Source organism: Uloborus diversus, chromosome 3, assembly GCF_026930045.1.
Source record: "Uloborus diversus isolate 005 chromosome 3, Udiv.v.3.1, whole genome shotgun sequence".
Taxonomy (NCBI): Eukaryota; Metazoa; Arthropoda; class Arachnida; order Araneae; family Uloboridae; genus Uloborus; species Uloborus diversus.
The window spans coordinates 102747865-102769575 of record NC_072733.1 but is presented as its reverse complement, the minus strand read 5'-3'; the positions used below and the strand labels follow the sequence as shown (position 1 = coordinate 102769575).

The 21711-nt window shown below is 34.0% G+C and overlaps 1 protein-coding gene across 2 annotated transcripts in view; it reads left to right on the top strand.

The window, feature by feature from the left end:
• The first annotated feature begins 1556 nt into the window (after positions 1-1556).
• Positions 1557-21711, top strand: part of LOC129218148 (uncharacterized) — a 336406-nt gene continuing 316251 nt past the window's right edge. For both annotated transcript variants that reach the window (XM_054852364.1, XM_054852365.1), the window contains exons 1-2: positions 1557-1611; positions 1717-1814. The gene's annotated coding sequence lies outside the window, so the exon portion shown is untranslated. The remainder of the gene's footprint in view (positions 1612-1716; positions 1815-21711) is intronic.

The following is a 21711-nucleotide window of genomic DNA, read 5'->3' as shown; positions in this document are numbered from 1 at the left end:
TATCTAAACAAGTTATTAAAAGAAATTAAAGTATATCAAACAAGTGTCCCAAATGACGTCAACCGAAAATACCCCTTTTGAAAGTTTTAAAGATGGCGGAAGTGTCACGTGATCATCCAAGATGACGGACCCATCTTCCCACTGTTAATTTTTTTTCCTCCTGCTTGTCCCTATATCGCGGTTGTTATTACTTCTCAGCGTATTTTCATCCTAAATTCATCGCCTCGGAACAGCACTGCTCGTATATTGGCCCAAATCTCATCGTATTTTCATCCAAAATTCATCGCCTCGGAAAAGCACTGCTCGTATATTGCTCCAAATCTCATCGGTATAGGGAGCAAAATTCATCGGATACCGATGATTCCGATCATCGACCGATCAAAGTTTGATCGGATTTCGATGAACGGCCGATGATCGGCCGATGAGTTGATGCTACTCGGGCATCTCACTCTTAAAGGAATGGGCACCCCTGCAGATCATGGCGCAAACTTTGTCATTGATTTTTTTTCTTCGGGGAGTTGGGGGAGTATTTTGAGGAGTCTTCTTTCTTTCATTTATGGTGTCTCTTTTTTTTGAGGGGTGGGGGGTGGGGGCAGTATTATTTGAAGGTGTACGGCATTGCTTTGGTGGGGGGAGGGGGGTCAGAACCTTTGTCCGCAGATGGCCCCATAATGAGTTATTAGAGTCCCTATTTGAAAAGCTTAGGGCCCTATATGACTCTACCATGATTATATTAATCAATTAACAAGTAACAAATTTCACGGTGAAGTTATAGAACAAGTAACTTTATTTAAACTGCCTAACTGTTTGTTTGTTTAAGGCTTAGTTAGTGTTTGCTTTTCAAATGTGGTACAATTCGAATTTTTTTAAATAACTTTTCATATTTGCCTCTTATGTGATATTAAAAACATTTTTAAAGTAATTAAAAAATCAATTGTATAAATAAAAAACAGTTTAGGAATAGTTCTTAAGTTTAATTATAAACTAGTTTATGAAATCGTTAAAAAAAATTGTTTATGTTAAATGTTTTATTTTTCTTAACTGTACACCATTAATGAAGTAACTTAACTCCATCCGTAACGGTGGTATGAAAAGAATTGCTTCACGCTTCACGGAGTAGGGGCACCCTTTATTGCTTCATTTTGCTTATCGCCAAATATGGCGGGGCCGGAGGGTCTCGGGTTCGATCCTCGCTGGTCGAAGACCCACCGTCGTCATTAAAGGGGACTGGGCGACGTTAAATATGCTCGTGGTCTCAATGTCCTCCAAGTGAAACGATACCTCTGGGGGTGCTAGCACCAGGTAGCTATTAGCTCTTGGACTAGTTCTAAATTCTCATTAACTGTTCGATCCGGTGATGGTGCTGTCATCTATCGGTACATAAAATAATGGAGGCAAGGCACTTAGTATGCAGTCCTGGACATAAATACAGTTGAAGTCAGTTGTGACTCTGAATAGCAATAACAGCAAATAGCAAATATGGCGATAAGCAACAGAATCCAGCAACCTTTTTTTGATATTGCGCCTGGATTTTGCTGTATTTAAGGGACGGTAAAGTGAAATGCTTGATGCTTAAATGCTTATGAGTGAAATGTAAACTTCATTTTGCGGGTGAGCAAATGTGATGCAAATGTTTTTTTTGATTGCTTCATATAAATTTAATTTTCCTTTTCTTTATTTTTATGAATATAAAATGAAATAAATTTCTGTTTTCAGGTGCATAAAGGAATGATAAAAACTCCGTAATACTTTTTATTCTTGATAAGAGTTAGGAAAACGGGATCAATTTATCAGGTTCTTGCTTAATTTACGAAGTAAGTCAAATCGTTTAGTTACTCAATGCACCCTCTTATATGTTGCATATCGAGATACAATTTTGATGCAGTTTGTTTTAACATGCATATTAATAACAGCTTAAATTTTTTATGGAACAGGTATGTTGTTTATTAAATGGAGTGCATTTAGTTTAATACAAAGCTGCATTCTTGTTGGAATTTTCCAGTTGTTGGCTTTCGAATCGAATTGTTAATTGGAAAATAATGTTGGTCAGTATACACAAGTGAAAGCGTAAAAATATTTACCCCAGCTTCGTGTAGATCGGGCAAATAGTACCCAGTGGGTAGGTAAACATTTTTTGAGCCTAGTTACCCGAGGCCTGAGTAAATGCCCAAAATTGGGTATTCTTAAGAAAAAAAAAATAAATAAAACTGTTGATACATAGTTTATAAAAAAAAAAATTTATTGGAATAGTTGACAAGATGTTTGAAAAATGAATAATGAATTGAAGAACCTTCCTTTGCAATGTAATCATTGGAAAAATTTAAGTACAGATTCAATAATAAATTTCATGATTTGAAAATTATAGATACATTTTTAGAAAAGAAACGCCGAAATGCTGTGTTTGCCCACTGCTTGGAGAATTTCCTGGGTTAATGGACTTTTTAATTTCATCACCCGTCCTCCCCACCAACAAAAATAAAAATAACTGCTGCGGAACCTCCAAAATTCTTCCAATTTTTTTTAAATTGAATTATAGGGGAAAATAGGCACAGGTGAACAATGTTTTTCATTTCTTTATTTTTCAAAAATTGTATAAATTTCTGAGCTTAAAAATATTTCCTTAATGGAATAGTTTTTTGAGTCATTGTATTTTTTGCAAAAAAAAAAAAAAAAAAATCTTTACTTTGTGGTATTTTAAAAAAGTCTTCAATTGTTCACATAGGGGGCACATGTGAAGTAAATTCTGCATTCATTAATAAAAATCATAATTTAGATTGTGCTGCTATAGATCAGCACCTTAATATAGGATGAAAATGAAAACTATGTGACATATAATATAATTTCTCTTTACTTCATGTGGCAGCAATGACATGCGATCTTGAATAACATTTCTTTTTAAATTACATTAAACAAAGTCATGTTTCCAATGAATATAGTTTTCTCTCCTTCTTTTGTGATTTTATATTAAGCAAATTTTAATTTTATTTTGTCTAATATTTTTTTCAAATAAAAAGAGAAGAAAGATTTTAATGAAAGCCAGCTTTTTTAAAAACTAGTTTAAACCTATAAAATCCCGCTGGCTTTTTTGGCCAGGTTAAAATCAGACAGCCTTGTTTCAAGTACTTCCCTAAAACAAGTATTTGCAAAACCCTGTACCATTTCCTGCTACTATGCTAACTGAAGTAAATATTTTAAAAAGACTAGTTGACTCGGTTTTTTGAACAAAGCCAACTCTTTATATTATGTGCATGTTAACAACTGCCGATTAATATATCATTCCAATGGAATTTAAATTCATTCGCCAATAAGGACTGGTTGGTTTTCTTATACACAAGTATTATAGGAAAACTTTTTTTTTCTGTAAATGTTTTATATTTTTCTTCAATAAAATGAGAAAACAGTTTTGGTGATTTAAAAAAGGGTAAAAATGCATTGTCATTTAGAGTCGAAACGAAATCACTGGTATGACAGCAGCAAGGTCATTTGTGATCTTTTGAATACTTTGACCAAAATTTATATGTAATCATTTAAATTCGATTGATCAAGACTAATTTCCTACAATAAAGTAATAGTTTTATTTTTAAATTTTTTTATTGTACAATGTTGTTTAACAACTATTAAAATTGTGTTCTTTCCCGTGGAATGTTTTAATTTTTAGGGTTCTATAATTGTATTAAAAATATAAACATCATTTTCATTTTGGTTAAATAGCAATAAAACAGGGTGTCTTAATCAAAAAATGTTTTCAACTTCCCTGACTTTTCTTCCGAGGTATTCCATACCCTGAACAAAATATTTCCCATGTGCTTTTTAAAAGGTTAGTTTTGCTACTTTCGCTATTTTTTTAATGGTTCGCTGTGCTTATGTGACACTTTATACACGTCACATTTATATCACTGTTTAATGTACATTTCAAACTTAACATTGCTTCCAATAGTTCACTGTACTTTAACATCCATTTCACTGTGTCATAGGTATTCATTTGTATTTCGGTTCAACATTTGCAACCTCTGCCTTTTGAACCAAGACTTTTAAGTGTGGCAAAATGTTTAAAGCCCTTTGTGCAACAGCAGAGCTCTCTACCCACCGAATGGAACAAGATTTCAGTGGAATAACATTTCTTTGATGACATTTTTACAGTTTGTTTGGCTCTAGTTCAAGAGAAATTATTTCAAAGTAATTAAACATAAATTAACAAACATTTCTAGTGATCAAGAACTATACACAAAAACCTAAGTAATACTGAAATTGAACAGTGATCTCTAAGAGTAATCAACTTAAGAACAATAATCTTACTTTAAAGAGTTTATCTATAACTGGTATGGGTTTCATTACCATAGTTCTCAGTTTTTCATTAGTAGATACAGAAGCAATCTAACTACCATTGTTAGGGAGTGTAAACATCTCAACCCCCATGGAAAATTGGATGTGCAAAACTAGAGAACACAAGTTGAGTTGGAGAACTGGCTTGAGGAAATAAAGTTGTTGTGTGAGGAAGGAAAGGTATGAACCTTTTCAATTTTGGTAGGGTCTCAGCCTCAGGGGAGATTGTGGTGTGAGAGAACGACTAGTAAACAAAAGTGTGGGGTTGAAGAACTGGTTTAAGGAAAGAAATGTTTTCATTTAGTGATTTCAAGTTGCATGAATTTCAAACCAAATTTATTTATTTATTATACTAAACTACAAAAAAAGAAAAAAGGAAAACATCTTTTGAAACTGGTTTTATTTAAAAAAAATCCTTGTTTTCTCCAGACAAAAGTTAATTTCCCTGACATTTCCAGTAACATTTTTTTTTCCTGACATGTCCAGGTTTTCCATGTTTTCCAGGTGGGTAGACACTAGGGTGGGTCATTGTCCTATGGAAAAAAAAAGTTTCTGATTTCCATCAGGCAGGGCAAGAAAAAGGTGCCAAATCAAGTTTTAAGGTTATACATAAAATTTCATTTGATTAGGAGTTCATTTTTCTGCCTCCGGATTGAGTTTGAAAAACACGTATTTAAGGAAAAAAATCTATTTTCATTAAAAAAATTTAAAAAGAAGAATACAAAATATATATAACAACTTAAGGTTGTCCAAGTATCAATCATTTATTGAAAAATTAAAAATATTCATCTTAAAATATCTTGAAAATAATTACTATCTAGTTTTGGCATAAGTTTCCTGGACTCCAGTTGGTTCTTTATTAAAGCTTCTCTTTTTGCAAAATGTAGTTGAAACCAGGCCCGTGCTGGGCACCTAAAGAGGGTGGTGGAAAGACCAGCTTGGGGGCGCCTGATTTTTCAAGTCAGGTGTGTATTCCTACACTAACTGGAGGGGGGGGGGAGATAACCAATTCATTATATGGGGGAGGAGAGTGACTAGAGATGGAAAATTTCCGGAAATTTTGAAATGGTGGAAAAAAAGCGTCTTTTTCGGAAAAAATGGAAAAATTGATTTTTTTAATTAATAAAAATAGGGTTTCTTAATAGCGCTGTGTTTCTTGGAACATATGAAGGGTTAAGCATTAAAAAAATATATGCAATCCACAAATCATCTTTTTCTGTTTGACAGCAGTACACATAAAAGTAAGATTAAATAGGGAAAAAACCTTTTTGTTTTATAACTGAGAGCTTTCTTTGTGAAACACCAGAAATGAGCCAAGTCGTCGTGCAGCCAGTTTTAATGGGGTAAAGTGCGTCTAATCATAACAATTACATTTTCTATTTTAGATTGCCAGTGAAACTTAAAATAATATTTGTAATTTTTTTCAAACATGATTGATATTGTTTGAAAGAAAAATAAGTAGGGATGCACCGGATAGTGATTTTGCCGGATACCGGATATCCAACGCCCCCTTACCTGCCGGATTCGGATATCTGGGCCGGATATCCGGCATTTCGATTGCATTACATGTTCGCATATTTTTCTACAACGCCGTTTCAAAACAATAATCAAACTTGTTCCACACATCATTTCTTTAAAAACATGTTAAGTACATTCAAATGTACTTTTTTAGAGCCTCTATATTTTAATTTAGGAGTTGTGCTACATATAAAATGAAACATTAAAATATTGTTTTATTTCGACAGATTTTTTCGAAAGAGATAAACTTTCGGCAAAAATTAATTCTGTATGTAACGTACACATGGTTTAAGCTTTTAATTATTCATAGTTGAAATCTTAAAGGTCGTATAATAAGTCGTAGTTGTTATTAGATATGCATGACGTGTAGAAATTTTTTTAAACTTCATCATAAAGTAATACTTTTTGCTTGTTTCCAATTTAGAAATAAACAAAAAATAAAACTTTGCTTTGAAACCATATTTTATTACAGATAATACACGTGTAAAATTTTTCTAACATACAAGTTAAGAAAAGATAATATTAAAACAGGGCCAGTTTGAGTGTCAAAAAATAAATAAACTTAAATAATCAACTTAAAATTTAACTTTAATTCCAGAAATAAAGGTACATTATTCTCTAAAGATGCAAATTAGCATCTTAAATACAGGGGTTGCCCTCCCTAAGAGCAAGGGCCCCACCCCCTAAAAACCATAAATACCCCCCAAATAGAAAGCCCCCCCAAAAAGAGAAAATACCCCTACCCCACCCCCCCCCCCTAGATGGGCAACCCAGTTAACAAATTAATAAACTTACTGCTAAAATAATCAACCAAAAATTTTACTTTAATTCCAAGAAAACAAAGATTCACTCTCTTAAAAGATGCAAATTAACATCTTAAATACAGTATTAAGAGTCATTCTCAACCCATTCACTTTTTAAAAACAAATTAATAAACTTAAAGTAATCGACTTAAAACTTCCCTTTAATTCCAGAAAATAACGATTCACATTATTAAAAAATGCAAATTAATATCTTAAATAAATTATTAAAAGTCGTTCTCAACATGTTAACAATTTTTTTTAAATTTAAATAAAATTATACTTAAATAATCAACTGAAAATTTCACTTTAATTTCAGAAAATAAAGATTCACATTCGTAAATGATGCAAATTAACATTTTAAACAAACCATTAAGAATCGTGTTAAACACGTTCACAGCTTTTAAAAATAAATTAATAAACCAATTCTTAAACAGTGTTTGCGCTCAACTATCTGTAACCTGGGTCACAGGGACCCATTAATGAAATAGATTTGCGGTCCTTTGGTGGAAAAAATGAGTCCCTTAAATTTTAAACAGTGTGTAAATGAATAATATAAAAAATATTATATACTTGGAGGGGGGGGGGAGGCATGAAATAAAATAAATTGGTTCTTTTTGCCCTATTGTGTTTTGTGATTTTATCATTGTAAAATTATTTTCAATTAATACACTTGCAAGACTTAGTTATGTGAGAAACTCTTTGGTCAGTTACAATGAGATTAACTCAAAATTTACTTTGAAAATGGGTTTTACCATAAAATATAAAACCTCTGATTGATCAAGCAAAAAGCCCTCCCTTAACCTTTGTTTTCCTGGAAATTTTTCTTAGTTATAAAAAGCGAACAGACCCCCCCCCCCCCCCCTTCCCAATTATCATTGGCAATTACATTAATAATAATAATAAATCACAAGCGAATGAACCCAACACAAAAATCGCGATCGCAAAAACGAAACATTTTCTCATATGAGTGTGAAAATTGCTCATTCTTGCAATCTTAAATCAGTATATTTGACTTGATTTGTGACTCATTCAAATATCTGTTTTTGGTTTTTGTTCTATTTTTAAAATCGCGCCATTTTGAAAATGGCGCGATCGATTAATACCCGACTTTTTGCAAGTCCAAATAAAAACAACCCCATCAGAATGAGATGAATTATTAGAAAAAGAACAAGGTTTAAAGTGCTTTTGTATAAAATTCAAGTATTCATAAGCAATTTAACAAGGAAAAATGGTTAAGTTCCGAACTTTTTGTGTTTAGCGCGATCTGGAAAATGTTCGCCATTTTTTTTTCTCCCCTCTTTTTATTGGGGATGCAAAATGATGATTTTCAAAAGTAATTCTGGTTACATGAAAGCCAAATTGCAATATTTTTTACTGTACAATCGTCTTGTATTAATCCTGAAGATTGCATTGAAAACCTCTCTTATTTTTAGTCTTCATTTCTGTTTTTTAGGAATTTCCTCAAGATAAAAGTTGAGGGAAAGCTTATTCTTAGAATACAGTATAATGGGACTATTTATGAACTTACTCCATGAGCTCTGCCCAGGAGTTCACTGTAAGCTCCAGTCTTATCACTAAAAATTCCATTGACTGGTCCACAATTGGGGTGTGTTTGAATAGCTGATAAACAGATAGGGTCATTTTAGTCCCTTTCTGTTGATTCTCCTGGTCATATTTGAAGCTTAAAAGCATTTACTAAGTAGATCTTTAGCATTTTCTCCCCATTTTTTTTTTTTCTGGTTCTTATCTTTTGGGTTTTCTGGGTCCCTGGGACCCGAGTTTTTCGCGGAAGTTGCGTCCCTTTCCCGCGAATTTGCGTAAAATAACCCGCTATAGCGCGTAAACGCGAACCCTGCTTAAATAATCAACTTGAAATTTTACTAAATTCCAAAAAAATACTCGAATTTACTCGAACTACTCTAAACATTGCTTTGTTTCAGTGCAACTATTCCCGTATTTTTCATTAGTTTCTTTCATTCTTTGTTTTAATGTTCATGAGATATAATGGCACCAAAGCGTGCATTATTAAATTATTAATACACTGTAACTATATTGTTTTATTTACATGTCTCTCTCCCATTGACCATTAATTTTGTACATTGTAACAGAGTTTTATGTTGAATAATACAGCTTTTTTTATGCAAGAAACGGTAATATATAGTTCAGAAATGGTTCAAAATAGTGTGAGAGGTGTTTACAAATGCCTAAAATTTTTTAGTGTGTTTCTAAAAATCCGAATTCATACATTTTTCTACTACGCTAAATTTCTACTTACGCGAGAGGAGTCAGTGGAATGCATTCCTCCCGCAAGTCGGAACTTCACTGTATTTTAATTTTCAACACGGCCCTCTCCATCCAACTTCAAGCGCTTTGATATGAACCATTTCAAGGTCGACTTTTCACTTCAGCGTGTTAAAGCAGATAGAGTGAGAGAGGGAGGGAGAAATTATTGGCAACATACCGTCAGCAGATTCGCGAAGGAGAGGGGGGGATGACGCGGGGGAATGCCAGAAGCTAGGTTTGAAGAGGAATGGTCGTTTTTTGAAGCAGCAATTAAAAGAGAAAGCATTATCGAAAAGTTTATGAAACAGTGAAAGCTTTAACTGGAATTTTTGCAAAAGTAAATGTCAAAATTAAACCCTCATTTCGTACCAGATAACCCCACATCAACCCCGGATATCTCTCACATTTTTACCAGATAACTGCCCGGATATCCTGCAAAAAACTGTCGGATATCCGGATCCGGAGTGGCTTGTCGGATCAGATACCTCATAGTTCCGGATAGTTAAAAAATCAGCCGGATACCGGATATCCAGTGCATCCCTAAAAATAAGTATGATTTCCCTTCCTTTCAATGTAACTTTACTGTCTGAAAATGAAAGCTGTTGAGTCTTAATTTTTTCCAGCCAGTCTAAGTCCAAACCAAAACTGCGTAATGGTTTCTAAAGCTGAACCAAAACTTAAACTAGAGTTTCAGTTTATTCATACGGCCATGCTAAGCACAGTAGTAAAAGTAGTCATACCTGCACTTTTGAACAAAACTGGGTTATTATAGCCAAGTTTTTCTCTGTTTCGTATTTTACTTAATAAATAAAATGTTTTGGGATTTTCATTCGTGTCATTTGATCAGGAACTGTATATTTTTTTTAAATCTGAAGAAAAAAAGAAAAGCATTGGAAACAAATATATTGAACTCAACTGCAGATTCCACTTTTGTGCTTAGCACGGCAGTATACAGGGTGCGGGATATAAAAAAAAACTCGGACAAACATTGCATCATCAAACGGAAGTAAAGTAATTTTATGTTAATGAGTTTCTTATTTATTTTTGTCTCTCACTTAATTGTAAAATAATTTACAACATATCTCCTATTGTATGTATTGTTTTTCCGTTTTCTTACAATTTTAAGCAAAAGACCTGCTATTTTAAAGTTGTTTAACCAAGTAGAACGACAGTTTCTTTGCTTGTTGTGTCTCGGCAAACATTATTTGATCTGTTACGCCACTTCAAGTGGCTTGAAAATGATACTCAATGTCTCATAAAAATACAAAAACGAACAATAAATATTTCAGTTAATCGTCAGATCATCCCGAATTGAATTCAATGAAATCCTTGGGTTTCGTCGTCGTCGTTCTCTCGTCGTTGGGAACGACGTGAGAGAAGTCGTTCGTAAGATGGGGAATTGGTGTCCGATATGTGCGACTAAGAACAAAAACAGCTCAAACAGAAGTTTTACGCATTCCAAAAAGTTCAGGCATTTGTATTACTCCACAGATGCCAGCAACGTTTGAGACGGACTGCAAGTCCACGCTGGAAGAGACACCTTTCTCTAATTTACCTTTCAACTAGCTCATAGCCCCCAGAATAATAGGATTTGGTCTGTAGACACTCCAAGTACCTCAGAAAATGTTAAACATCGTCAAAATCCGAAGTCTGGCTTTGTCTGTGATGGAATCAGCACAATGACAAAAAAAAGAAAATTAATTTGAATTCTGAAATTTTTAATTCAAATTATGTTTTTCGCAATCACGAACTGAGACAGGACCTACTCATTGGAGTTATTGTTTCTAGAAACGGCTCCTGTCCCCCCCAAGCCTGCCTCTCCTCCTGGGCGGTTACGTGTGCATAGTTGTGTGTGTGCACAGACCATTGTGTATGCACGTAGGCGTATGTGAGTGTATGTGTGTGTGTATGTGTGTGAACGTGAGTGTGTGTAGGACATGGACACCTCTGACCAGGAGAAGCGGATAGCTCAAAACCGGAGCAGCCGCGACACGCCGCCAGCAGAGGACGGTGGGCGGTGGTGCTGCATAGGCTTCTGGTTCAAGTTGAAAAAGGCACGGACACCAAAAACGGTCAAATGAGAACAATAAGCAATCGTGATTGCTCAAAAATTGTGGGTGAGGACCAAAAATGAATCAAAAAGTGACTCCACACCACTTCATACTGCCAAAAAGACAAGACTGGTGCAAGGCGCATTGTTTTTGACATATCGTCTTTAGAGTGGCCGCTCTACTCACTAGACCTCAATCCCATTTATTACACTGTATGACCTATTTTAGAATCAAAGGTCTCCCCTAAACTACACATAAGTTTGGACTCTCTAAACCAATTGCTTCATAGGGAATAGGATTGATAAAAGGACTTGCTGCCCTTGAATGAAAATTTCAATAAGCAATTGCACCTCTGTATTACTTCAAAAGGCGGCAGTTTGAAAACAATTAATTTGTCGATTGCTAAAGTTCTTCTCATATTATTATCTATTGTATTTTGTTAATTTATTCATTTTTAATAAAGTTACATAGAAAATTGCTTGCACAGTGGGGTTTTTTTTTTGCAAAAAGTAGTTTTTTGATCTATATGCAAATTATATTATCATACAACAACTTGCATTATCAAAGTTAGGCTGTATTTTAACATACAAGGAGGGGTGGCATCAGCATTTAAGTATAAGCAATTTCGAATCACTTTTTGCGGAAAATTTCAATTAAAACTTCCTGAAAAGTTGGAAAAATTCATTTCTTCAATTTTTCTGGTGTGGAAATTAACCCCTTTGGAAAAAAAAAGTTTTTTTTTTTTTTTCGGAAATTTTCCGTTTTTTTTCCAACTGTTTTTTATCTCTAGGAGTGACTATTCAAAATGAAATTTAAAAAAAAAAGAGAGAGAAGTTAAAAATGAAGCATATCATTTTTACTTCCTTTTACAAAAAAGGAAGTATTGTATTCGCGAAAAAATTTTCACTCAAAAATCGCCCTTAATTTCCATTTTGCTCACCCCCAAATGAATGTTGAGTTTTTTTTTCGATTCGACCACATGCGGAAAAGTGCCTAAGAATGTATAGACACGCGAAATATCCATTTTGACCATCACCGAGGTAATTACAACGACTTTTCTCGTGACGTCTGTATGTATGTGTGTATGTGCGTATGTGCGTATGTATCTCGCATAACTCAAAAATGGTATGTCCTAGAAAGTTGAAATTTGGTACATAGACTCGTAGTGGGGTCTAGTTGTGCACCTCCCCTTTTGGTTGCTTTCGGATGTTCCTAAGGGGGTCTTTTGCACCTTTTTGGGGGGAAATCATTGTTAATTTCGATGTAAACTCAAGTGGCGTTATAATTTGTCGGACACTTGGCGATATATCGCCAGTCTTTTGGTCGCCAAGTTTTGTCGCCAACTTGGCGACAAATTTGGCGGAGTTTTTTTTTTTTGGTTTCAATTTGGCCATTGTTGGTGATATTTAGAGAATAAATATTGAATCACATTAAAATAGCGAATAATGGGGAAATGACATTAAATTGGAGTAAAAGGAAGTCATGTGATGCACACATCAGCTCGTTTTTTCATAAAACAATATACATATGTGATTAAAAGGGTAAACTGAAAATTAAGTGTTTCGAATATCAAGAATGGAACGAAAAAATTTCAACAGTATTCTGGATCCATTAACTTTTTCGCAAACCGTTCAACCATAGATTCGTTTGAGGACTCGGAAGCTAATATTGAATATCAATTAAATTCTCAATTGATCTGTTTTTTTTTATAAATGGGTCATTCCATGCGAAATGAGCAAATCAGCTGTGTCTGACATGTCAAAGATTTCAATGAAAATTTTTGTTTATGTAAACCATGCATATCTATGAGGGAATGCAAAGTATGGAAGTTTAAAAACTGTTTATTGCTTTGTTATTGAAATTAGAAGTTGATACTTACGCTAAACCTAAATTTTCAGAGTTAAATGCAGCCAGTTTGTGACTCAATAACTCCATAATTCATAAACGTACACTTAAAAAATAAATACTTCCACATTCTATAAACAAATCTCTATTGGGAAAGAGCAAAGTAAAATTTATTCGGATCTTTTTTTGAATCTGAGTAATTAACAAAGATTGAAATTTGGCCAATTTACTTCAGATTTCAAATCACTCTTCTAGCTCTTTTAATGCAAAAATAACAGTAAAAATGATTCAGATTGAAAAACTATAACTAACTATCTGCTCCAATTTAGTAATTGTTTATGAATTTCTTGATGACAAAATCGTACTTAAAATGTCAAAAATTTGCGAAAATTTCATTTTTCCTCTATATAGATGTTTTTTTGAAAATACGGGAATGCTCTAAATTTATTCAATTTTTGTTACGTAACATATTGAAGTGTCTTTTAGATGCTACTAAATTTTAATCATTGGAATCAGCGTATTTTTGCTACTAGAATAACTTGAACTAAGGTAAAAATTTCATTAGTTACTTCTTTTTATTGTAAGTTTAGCAAATGTAACCATTTCTTTCGTGTTTCATTTTCTCAAAAGCATGTTTATGAAGTACTTGCTGAAATGTTTCCTTAATTATTGTGTTGAATTTTCCTCGCTATTCGTGCTATAGGAAAAAAATAGCTCTTAAAGAACATACTGAGTTTAAAGATATGGACAGAGGACCATCTCGTTTAATTCACAACAGTGAAACTCGTCTCTATTTTAGTTATAGCTTTTCCTTCCAAAATAAAAATTGTCAGTTAAACAACATTTGCCACAATGAATCTAATTTTTAATGGAAAGCAGCGGGCTTTTCTTTCTACTATCAATGGCAAAAGTGCTTATTATGCCATTGATAAACTATCAAACTATTATCCGCCAGAACAAGTATGCATACGACATACAAGAATCCACTTATAGATGCAAGACATTTTCCTCTTCTGCCTGTTACAATCGCAAATAGTTTTTTTTTTTTGTCTCATCAGTAAAACTTATCTATCTTGAAAGTTAGGTTCAATAACAATTTATTGAAGCACCCATAGCTGTCTTGGAGATATGAAATTATCATAATTTCATCTCAATTAACAATTGAACACCTAAACTCCTTGTCTCACATTTATTTCAGTCATCAGTGAAATGAGCATATGTTTGAAGAGAAATAGTTTAGAGATTAGGTCTAAATCCAACATCAATAATTTCATTTGTTTGTTATATATGTATAGTAACTATTTGTGACTAGGTAATGTTTTTCTACATATTGATTTTATGCATCGATATTTTTTCAGATAAGTGATTTTCTTAACTTACTGAATCCACATGGACCGTCACCGTAGTAGGCATGACCGATTAAAAATGATATTTGTCTGAAACTACTAGAAATATATTAATGAAAGTGCTATTAATGTCTTCAACTAGATATTTCTACAAAAAATGAGCCACAAATTTTAGCCAGATTAAAAGATTTTTTTGTGGAGAGCAAAAAGAGAAAGAAAGAAAGAAAAAAAAAACATTTATTTTGATGTATTTGTTGAAGTTATTATTATGTATAATTATTACTTGATATATAATTTTTATCTGCAATTTTTTTTAATAAAATTCACATTATACCAGTACATTTTTAAAAAATTGAAATAAATGTTAGATGTACTAGCTTTTGCATCATTTAGTCGTTTATCTAGTTCTTTGAATTCTCGTAATTTCACATAAGGGTTAATCCATACAGGTTCCATACAGTATAAACTACTCATTCATGTTCAAATATTTCTAAGTTATCAAATTAAAATAGTTATTTTGAAAATTACAATATGTTTTTTCAGTCGAATGTATTATATAGGGCACAATATACGTAATTTAAGAAGGTGCAATGAAGTTTTCACACTTTTTATTTGTTTTAGTGTGAATTGACTAGCAAAATTTCTCAATTTCAAATACCTGTATCTTTTTTACAAACCAAATACAAAAAACAATATATATAACATGTATAGTACTTGAATGGAATATTAAATTGGCCAAGAAATTTTATTTTTAATTCTATCCCCTTCTGGTTTACAGGGGTCTAAAATTGTCATTTTTTTTCGATTTTTGGGGCTGTAATCTATAAAAGATACACAAACACACAGCACAGCAACAGTTACATATTCTTTTTAGCATATTTCCAGTGATTAGTTTTTGCCGTATTTCATTTTGTATTTCCGTCTCCTAAGCGAGTTATCCTCCTTTGAAATGAGTAAAATTTTTACATTTGACCTTGAAGTCTAACCTGTTGCCATTATTTTAATTATTAACTAAGAGCAACGTAACTCATCATATAAGACTATCAACTTATGCTCTTTAACATCAATGCATTAAAATAACTCATAAATGTAATTCAAATAGATTTTGGCCAAAATGCAAAGGTCTAAAAGTGCCATTTTTGACTACGAAAATCACTTTTGATGACCTCTAAAAAATCAAAGGTCCAGTTGAGAGAAAAAATAAAAGTGGTTTTAAACATCTTTCATATGCAGCTTTTAGGGATATGAATTTCAAAAAAAAAATTAAAAACGGTGCGCACCCATCCGTGGAACCTGTATGGATTGACCCATAAAACACAAAGAAAATGCTATTTTTCTGAATTTTATTTTACGTTTGAAAATCGAAAACCAATTTAGATTTCCTTCAAGCAAATAGTTGAAACAAAGCTCTATATTCTTGTAAAATTTTAAAGTTGTATGAATTTTCTCTCATAAGTTCTCTGAATTTTTGTGTATGTAAAGGGGAAAATCATCATTTTACAAAATGTCACTAAGTTTAAAACTGATTTTGAAGACAAAGGAGTTAAAATACAACTTCAAAAGTAAGGTATTTCTTTTATGATACTTAGCACATTATTGGGTATTAATTTCATCAAAGCTAATGCATTCCTTAAAGATTGAGATTACAAAATAAAATGCTTAATAATGAGAATACTGAAACATTTGCAATTTTTGAAACTCGGTTAAAAGTTAACTATAATAAATTTGAAAATTTACTGATGTCAGATTAATTACCCTATTCCGTAGATTGCAACAACGTATAACTTATATGTTTTCATTAAATAGTTAATAAGATACAAGCCTTCAAAAATGCAATATTTAGCATTTATGAGAATGCTGTTCAATTTGACCAAGTTTCAATTTCATGTAACTATTCAAATAAAAAATATTTTAGATGTTTTTATATAGGCATAAAAGGAACCTGTATACCAAATTTCATAAAAATCTATTACCATGCGGCCACCACTTTTTTGTGAATTTTGTTCATTTTGTATGGAATGACCCAAATGAGAAGTAGTAATATCAGGATGACATTTTTTTTACCATTTTCAGTAATAGTGAAAAAAAGGGTTTGGAGGATCTCCATAGAAAAATTTTCGGGATTGAAGTCCAAAAAACGAAATTCTGAGCCATCTTTGATGACGCTGAAGAAGGCAGTGACCTCAGAACTTTCGATATTGGAGCTCTAGAAACACAATTTTAGACATTTTTTTTCCAAAAATTTTAGAGAAATAAGAGTTTGAAACCTTTCCCCGAAAATATTTCAATGTTGAGGCCTGATAACGGGAGTTTTATGTGCCATGACATTAGGGTAAGAGATGGGTTTCAGGTATGCTCCTCCGGTAATTTTTCAAAACTGAACTTTCAAAAACATAGCTTTTTTAGACGATCTTTGTCGATGATTTTAGGGAATAGGGGATTGTGAACTTAAGAGCTCTTCTTCGGATTTTTTTTTTGAAATTGAAGTCGTAAAAACGCAATCGCCGGCCATCTTTCTTGACGTCACAGAAAGCGACGTTGTTTGGAACTTCCCCCCGGAAAACTTTCAGAATTTTAGTTCCAAAAACGCAATCTTTATTGGCTTGGGACCTTCCCCCAGAAATTTTTCGAAGTTAAAATTGTAAATATGCGGAAGTTGACCGTGTTCAATAGTTTCATGAGAAAGAATCGAATTCCAAAACTTCTCCTCAGTCACTTTGTTATTGAAGTTCTCAAAACGCAAATTCGAACGATCTTCGTGTTTCGATAGAGGGGATCTGATTCGCTCTAAATCCTGAAATTGCAACTGTAGGTCTATCTTTGCTGGCGTTAGACGAAGGCATGGGGTTCAGCACTGCCGGAAATGTTTGATATTCAAGTTCGAAAGCGCAATTTTAGAAAAAAAAATGTGTGACGTCAGGGAGAGGAGAGGTTTTGTGATCTTTCCCTGGAAGTTTTTCGATATTGGAGTTTTAAAAACCCGATTCCAGACCTTTGGTAATGCAGGGGAAGATATGGGATTCAAGATATCTTTCTCGGCCGTGTTTAGAAACAGAACCTTAAGAACGAAAAATTTTGGACTATCATCGGTGGCATGGACTGAAGGTCTTGGGTACTCACTTCCTCAAAAAATTTTAGAAATTCAGGCTGTGAAAACGCCATTGTAGACTTTTTTTGTGTAGTTATGGAATGAGAGGAGAGTTTCGGTGGCCTTCTCTCGGAATTTTTTCTTCTCCAATCTCGTCCCGTAGATCCATTTCTGTTTCAAGTCTGACCATACCGATTCGAACTTTAAGCGTGGGAGTAGGGCTAGGGATACTTGTAGCTGTAGGATTTTTTAGGAAGAGAAGGGCATTACTCTTGGGAATGTCTTGACTTAAAGCTGCCTCCCTTATCCATCTTTCTTTAAATAACTATCAACATTTAACTAACAAGAGAAAAAAAGAATTAGAGTGAATTTATAAAACTTTTGATAAATTTAAAACGGAGAAATTCCTTTTTGTGCAATTTATTGCTTTGAACGAGAGATATATTTCAAAAGTTACACGTACTAAAAGGCCAGTTTTAGGCAGCCTGTGGAATGTCAGAGAAAAGACAGAAAAGGGGTAGTGGAGGGGAGGAGGAATCGCAGACCGAACGAACTTCCATAATTTTTTTACTTACTTTAAGTCAATCTTTTGTGGAAAAAATGTTAAGGATCTGGATTTTCTCCCAGAGAATTTTTCTAAATTGACGTCAAACATAGCTAATTTTAGCAAATGAAAGTTTGAGGTTTCCCTTCAATTATTTTTCAAATCTAAAGTTATTCGGGGATAAGCTTGGTTTAAAAAATAAACGTTTTAAAAACGCAATTTTATGTCAATAAGGGAATGCGGAAAATTCGGAGGTTTTTTTCTAGAAATTTTTCGGCTTTGAACTCCATCTTTGGTGACGTTGGGCAGGGAAAGAAATAGGATTCGATGATTTTCGCTGCAAGTTGTATTGAATATAAGTATTTAAGAAGTTTTTTTCACTATCTTTGGGGATTCGCTAGATGCTTGGGATTTGACGTCTCGGCTTCGGTTGTTGTTTGACTTTGAAGTTTTATAAATGCAGCATGAGAATTTGCTTGGTGGAAGAGGGGTAGGGGGTATGGAGGGGATTCGGGGTTCACTCAAAAAATCGTTTTCGAAACTTAGTCAAAGTTAGACAATTTTTGGAAAAGGAGAATTAAGGGGTTCACCCTCTGAAATTCTTAAAACTGTAATTCTTCTTTTCTCTTATGCTCTTCAAAAATTTAAGTTTTTAATGTTGAGTTTAGGGAAAGGAAGGGGAGGGAGAGGGGAGTCCACAGTTTTTTCAAAATTGAAGTTTAGAAAATTCCAATTTTAGGCCAATTTTAGAGACGTTAGGTGGAGAAGAGTTTGGAGATCTCCCTCGGAAAATTTTCCAAATTGGAATATTAACGACGCAAATTTCAGGCTATCTTTGCTACGCAATCCTTTCTGACAAATTTCAGTTTTAAAAGTTCAATTTCAGGCTACATGTTGAGATGTTAGGTTAGTAGGTGGGTGATCTCCTTCGAACACTTCGAAATAGGAGGTTTGAAAATGCACTTTTAGGCAATGTTTGGTGAAGTCAAAGGAAGGGCATTCAGCTTTTGTGCCTAACTGATCCAAAGCCTCATCTAGATTCGCCTTTCTTCAAGTCTTTATATCAAGTTTCTATGAAAACACATAAAGGGTTTAGTGAAACACAAAGAGGATCAATTTGCTGTCCCTAGAAGTTCCGCCGAGAACCAGGGTAGGCCTGGCTCCTGGGGTAGGTGACCTGCGCCACCGCCTAGGGCAGCAGATTTTAGGGGTGGTAAATTTCATGATGGCAAAATGTAAGGAGACAAAGAAAACAGGAAGAGAAGGGGAAAGAAAATGAAGTTTGTCACTTAGTTTTTTTCTTTTTTGCAGCTCAAAATGTAGCGATGAGCATATGCTCATGGGGTGGCACTTACCAACATCGCCTGGGGCGGCAAAACTACTAGAGCAGGGCCTGCGGGGACGAGAGTTTCAGCTTGCTCTCCCTAGATCCAGCTCTGAATTGTTCGCTTCCGTATTCATTTTTTGTTTGACATATAGATATTTTTATTAAATTGTATTATTTTCATTCATAATGGTTTCAAGAAATCTAGTTGCGGCGATTTTTGAAAAATTTTATTCTTGGAGTCGAAATGAACGAGATGAAGAATGGGGCACCGTAAGAGGAGTGCGCACCAGGATTCGTCCCGAAGTCCCGGTGGGCCAGCACAGGCCTGGTTGAAACTTATGTCACAATTTTAATTGCCCTTCCACAAGAGTGCTCATCCCCAAAGGGTATTAGTGCCCCCCTCCAATGCTGGGAAGTACCCCTAAGAATGAGAGCCCCCCCCCCCCCTCCTCCCCAAAAAAAGGTCAAAAATCTGTAAAATCAACCTTCTTAAAAATTTTAATATCGCAGTCTGTGCCATGAATCCCCCTGGTGGGCACCCCTGCCTTTAATAGCCTTTTGTGTATGGCATGGCAGGCATAGTAAACAGTTTTTTTTTTTTTTTTGGCCCAAAACAAACATTTGAATATCTTCTTCAGAGATTGATTTCAGTATTGGTGGATCAGACACATTTTTCCAGTCATGGAGCGATCAATGTAAGATTCTGCTGCATCAAACTTAACAACAAGAATGTGAAAAATTTGTCTTTTAGGAGTCTGTTTTGCTGAGCACTACAAGCTTCTAAAATCCAACAAAATTCAACGCGCTGCCAATTCTCGGATGTGCTGTTCCAAGTTTGTCAGCATCGCAATACATCAATTTTTAGGACATGTGAAAACACTTCCTTTGGATTATGGGATCTATTTTGCACTTCAACTCAGTGGATAAATATCTAGTTGCAGTGATTTTGAACAACTGCTGAGCCAATCTGCACATAAAGGATAACTTTTGATAGCAAACCAGATTCGAGCATAAACTTTGACGACTTATATTGCAAGAATTATTACGTTTTCAGAAGGAGATTCCACTGAAACACACAAACGTAGAATTTGATTAGCACGATGTTAGCCCTGATTAGCTGCAGCCCTGTCTGGTACTTTGTATCTTTGACATATCCGTGAAAGCAAATTAAAGTCCACTGTATTGCTTGTAGGTAGTAAATTTATCAATATAAACATTTGTAGTTTGAAGCTTATAAAGGTCCTTCGAATTTATCCTCACTGTTCGTATCCGATAGAAGAGATGCGATGAAGCAATAATACTAAAACTGTCTCCACATTCTCCTTGAGGCTGAAGCTGTAATTTCTCTCCCCCTCACATGTTTTTTTTTCCCCCGGACTAACATAGTCATTAATATCTGTAAGATGATAAACTGAGAATAGCAATTTACCAGCTTGGTAAAATGATTTTGATTATTTTCTTAGTTATTTTTGTACATGATTTCAGAAGACTGCTACTGCATTTCAAGAGGTAGATTTTTAATTTCTTTTTCATTTACGGTGGCACGGGAGGGGGTTTACGGTTTTGGGAGTGAGAATATCCCCCAGAGCCATTGGTTTTAATAAAAATGCATATTCTAATACAGTAGTATATGCATATGAAAGGGCTGTTTTGATTTAAAAAAAAAACCCTTCAGTAGGTATTTTTGATCAAAAAAACCCCTCCGGAAAGTATTTTTGATTTAAAAAAAAACTCCAGAAGGCATTTCTGGCTGCGCTAGTGTTCATTTATGTTGCACAGTAGGCAGAGAGCATTTGACAAAAGTCACACCCACACCTTTCAGCCAATTCTAACACCTAAAATGGCAAGTGTGAATTTAAACTAGGTGCAAATTGAAAGTTTGATCACTTGTTTCTGTAAACGAAGTAACATTTATTATTATTGCAATCTTAGATGGAAGTATCCTATTTGTGGGTAAGGATATTCAAATTTCAAACTCAATCCAGAGGCAAAAAGACTTATCAGAATGGAATAAAAGTTTCACACATGTTAGTTTGAGACCATTTAGCACCTTTTTAATCCTCTGCTCCTTAACATTTTGAAAAAAAAAATTTTTTTGACCCATCCTAGTAGGAGGTCCCCATCATGGAAATATTTTTCTTTAAAATGTGGCTTTTTTTTAGTAAAACGTTCACTAACTTGGTGAGCTTTTTACACTGAACTGGCTCCATTATAACCTTGAAATAGTTATATGCTGTATTTTCTTCAGATTTTGCTTTTTTTACGTTGATTTTTCACTTTAAGTAAGTTGTTTGATAAACATTTTCCCAGCTTTTGCAAGGACCAAGTAGTTCCTTGACCATGTTCATACTCACAAATGAGGCAGTGAGAAGCAAAGGGATGTAGGTAAGTGACAAAATAAAAAATTTGGAGTTAACCAGTACAAATGTAGAGGAACCTCTCCTCTGTCTTGGGGCACGATATAGTACTAGTAGCCCTGGTCGATGTTGCTGTACAGCATGATTTAGAAAAAAAGAATCAATGAAAGCCTACGTAGGAAGTTATCTTTAAACATGTTTTACTCAAAACCAGGGCTACGGAGTC